This window comes from Lygodium microphyllum, unplaced genomic scaffold, assembly GCF_053477565.2.
Source record: "Lygodium microphyllum isolate KBCC unplaced genomic scaffold, Lygodium_microphyllum_v1.1.10 scaffold_130, whole genome shotgun sequence".
NCBI lineage: Eukaryota > Viridiplantae > Streptophyta > Polypodiopsida > Schizaeales > Lygodiaceae > Lygodium > Lygodium microphyllum.
The window spans coordinates 190639-195000 of NW_028229613.1; positions in this window are offsets into that span (position 1 = coordinate 190639).

The window sequence follows — 4362 nt, forward strand, 5'->3', positions numbered from 1 at the left end:
CTGTTGAGTCGCGTCGGCGCTGGGCCGTGTCGCGGTGCCGTGTCGTGTTACCTTCCGTGGCGTGTTACCTTCCGTGTCGCCCTCCGTGGCGTGTTAGGCTATGCCGTGCCGTGGTGCCATGTTGAGTGGGAAAACCGTGTTAGGCTGCGATATATCATGTTATGGTGCCGTGTTGAGTCCCAAGGGACGTGATATGCCAAGTTGAGGTGTGTTTTGGGGCCGAGGCATGTTTTGGGGAATTTTGGAGTTTTGTTACAACACCTATAGGGGAGGTACCCTACTCGAGGCTTGGCTCTCCTTGGGCGCGTCGCGGCATGGGGCCGTAGTGCGTGTCGCTTGGGCATGGTTAAGTGGCTCGGGGCTTCCCCCAGGAATAGGTGAGTGGGGATGGTGAGTGCAAACAGTGAGAGTGAGGGGGAAAGGGTAGTCTTTTTATGGGGCGAGAGGTGAGTGGGGCTTTGTGCTACCATGAAGGGTTTCAGGGGTGCGTCCTTGCGTAAGCACCAAGAAATATCAAGTGCCATGAGGAATTCCCTGCCCGACGGGGGGAGATAACAAGGTGGACTGTTGAGTCGCGTCGGCGCTGGGCCGTGTCGCGGTGCCGCGTCGTGTTACCTTCCGTGTCGCCCTCCGTGGCGTGTTGAGCTATGCCGTGCCGTGGTGCTATGTTGAGTTGGAAAACCGTGTTATGCCGCGATAGGTCGTGTTATGGTATCGTGTTGAGTCCCAAGGGGCGTATCATGTCGAGTTGAGGTGTGATATGGGGCCGGGGCATGTTTGGGTGATTTTTGGAGTTTGTCACAACACCTATAGGGGAGGTACCCTACTCGAGGCTTGGCTCTCCTTGGGCGCGTCGCGGCATGGGGCCGTAGTGCGTGTCGCTTGGGCATGGTTAAGTGGCTCGGGGCTTCCCCCAGGACTAGGTGAGTGGGGATGGTGAGTGCAAACAGTGAGAGTGAGGGGGTAAGGGTAGTCTTTTTTATGGGGCGAGAGGTGAGTGGGGTGTTGTGCTACCTCAAAGGGTTTCGGAGGTGCGTCCTTGCGTAAGCACCAAGAAATATCTAGTGCCATGAGGAATTCCCTGCCCGATGGGGGGAGATAACAAGGTGGACTGTTGAGTCGCGTCGGCGCTGGGCCGTGGCGTGTTACCTTCCGTGTCGCCCTCCGTGGCGTGTTTGGCTATGCCGTGCCGTGGTGCCATGTTGAGTGGGAAAACCGTGTTATGACGCGATATGTCATGTTATGGTGCCGTGATGAGTCCCAAGGGACGTGATATGCCGAGTTGAGGTGTGTTTTGGAGCCAAGGCATGTTTTGGGGAATTTTGGAGTTTTGTTACACTTGGTATCAGAGCGGGACCCCGTGACGCATCGGAGACGTCTGGAGGCGGGGAGGGGCAAAAATACACAAAAATAGGCAAAAATTCAAAAATTTTCAGAAAAATTCCGAAAAAATCATAAAAAATTCAAAAAAATTCAAAAATTCATAAAAATTTCAAAAAATGGGAAAACACAAGAAAAGTGGGAAAAGAGTGAAAAGTGACCAAAACGAGATGGAAAAAGCACGAATCGAAGCCGAAAAGGTTAGAATTGAGAATTTGTATGATTCGAAACACATGGTTTTGGCAAGATGGTATGATTGTGAGGATGAACGCAGGATCTTGTGGGCAACGAAGGTGAAATGGCTAAAGAGTGGATATGGTTTTTCGAAGCGGGAGGAGCAGGATTTGGAAAGAAGATTGAATGGAGTAAAAACCAAACAAGTTGGGCTAAAAGAAGAATTACAGGTACTGAATAACAAACTAGAGGAGTGGCATGAAGAGCATAGAAAACGTCTAAACCTTGACCTATTACATATAGAAAGACAATTGAGATTGGAAATCAGTGAAGAGTATGGGGAGGTTGTGGCACAAGGGGGTATGCCGGATGAGAAGGGAAAAAACATGGAACCTCAAGAAAATCAAAAGAAACCAACCACAAAAATACAAGAAAGAGAAACTAAAAGTGAGTCTGATAGTGAGAGCAGTGAAAGCGAAGTAGAGAAAGAAGAAAACATGTGTGCTGCAGTAGAGGCCCAGTTGGCGATGGGGGAAAAGTTGATCTCAGAGGGGCAATTGAGTCATGCTGAACGTATAAACTTTCTACAGGTAATGAACTTATTGAGAAAAGGGTTGGCAGAGCGAAAAGGAGAATGTGGAGCAGTGACCAAGCTACCCGAGGCTTTAAGTGAATCAGATGGCGAATCAATAATCGATGAACCAAAAATGTGTGCAGATGAGACTTACCTAGATGAACAGATAGATTGGGAGGCCGAAAGACGGATACGGCAACAAATGATGCAAGAGGCACATCGAATGGAGAGGGCTCAAATGGAAAGTAGTTCTAGTCAATTTGAAGATGCACTGGAGGAGGATGTAACGTGTGAGGCAAGGCAATGGAGAGAAGAGGAGTGGGGGGCAAATGAGCCCTACCACGAATATTACGACGAGCCTGAAGAAGCTTACTTTGCAGATCAAGAAGAAACGTTAGAAGAGGAAAGGTGGGCAGAAAGGAATCAAGAATGGGACCTAGATTATGATGCACAAGCGCGAAGATTCAGGCACGAAGAACAAGAGAGTGAATGGTGTCAAGGGGAAAGGGAGGAGGCCTACGGGCCACATTCTTTTGATAATGATCACGAAACACTTCAAGTAGATCAATGGTGGGCCGATAGGCCGATTGTTGAGGAGCAACCTGAAGAACTTGTTACGGAGCTGGAGAGTATAAATAAAGTTGTGACCAGAGAGTATCCAGGGGAACAAAGAGAGGCCGGCGGGCCAGGTATCATATTTGATGGAGTTCTCATCGAAGATTGCGTGGAAGAGCAGATGGCTGATGAATCAAACCTTCTACCAGATGGAGTAATCCTAGAGGAGTGTAAAACGAAGCATGAGGGCAAAAGGGACAATGATCAACTCGAAGTTCTCTATGAATTTGAAGAGTACGACTCAGATGAGGGAAAGATTGAGGAGGTGGGTGAATGTAGCGTTGAAGACTCCTGCACCTGGAGGGAGTATAAAGAAATCGGGACAAACGATTCAGAGACTCCTGGACCTAGGGGGAGTATAAACAAGCCAGGACAGGATGGGCTGGGAGCCCGGGAGTTAGAAGAAGTGGAGGCGAGGGAAGAACTCGTGAGCCGCGAGTCTAAACAAACGGCCGTGTCTGAAGGAGAGGTTGAAGAGAAAGGCACAATACTCGTGAGCCGCGAGGATAAAGTAACGGCCGGGTATGAGGAGAAAGTTGAAGGGAAAGGCACAATACTCGTGAGCCGCGAGGATAAAATAACGGCCGGGCGTGAGAAAAAGGTTGAAGGAGAAGGCATAATACTCGTGAGCCGCGAGGATAAAGAAACGGCCGTGTGTGAGATGGAGGTGAAGGGAGAACTCGTGAGCCGCGAGTCTAAACGAACGGCCGTGTATGGAGAAACAGAGTTGAGGGAAGAACTCGTGAGCCGCGAGTCTAAAGAAACGGCCGAAGGCAGAGTGGAAGAGGTAGATCAAACTCGTGGAGCCGCGAGTCTAAACGAACGTGCCGGATGGGTTGAGGAACAGGTGGAGGCCAGGGAGACAGGAGATGCTGAAGAACTCGTGAGCCGCGAGTCTAAAGAAACGGCCGAAGGTAGAATGGAAGAGGTAGATCAAACTCGTGGAGCCGCGAGTCTAAACGAACGTGCCGGATGGGTTGAGGAACAAGTGGAGGCCAGGGAGGCAGGAGGTGCCGAAGAACTCGTGAGCCGCGAGTATAAACAAAGGGCCGCGTATTGTGATAAGTGGGTGGATGAGATAGACAGTGAGATCAAAGGGGCAGGTGATGATGGGAAGAGCTATGTGGAGAAAGGGGTAAAGGCAAAGACGTGTGTTGAAGAGCGAGTCGAATGCAGTGGTGCGAAAAGGTCCAGGGCGGAGGGGGTGAAGATGATAGAGGAAACCAAAAGACCACAAAAAGTTGAGGTAGCGGGGAAGGGGAATCATGTGTATGCTAGTCAAGAATTACAAACGCTTTCTTACAAAACCAAGGAGCAAGAAGACGGAACTACAGAGGCTGATTCAGAGGGAGACAAGCCCTCATACAGCAAGAAAGATAGGGGTACTGGGGTGCCCCTCGCGTGGACAGATAGTGACGAATGGAGGCTCTCGAGGGGGACTCAAGTCGCGGAGATGCATGAGGCTGGGGTCCCTGCGTTTCGGAGGAGAGTGTCTCTCAGAAAACCCACTCTGACCTTGAAGTCTACTAGCACATTCAAGCCCATTCTGGTCTCAGGACCAAAGGGATGCAACCTGTTGGGTGACATCGTGGTGGTTGGATGGCTTCACGCTCGAGCCG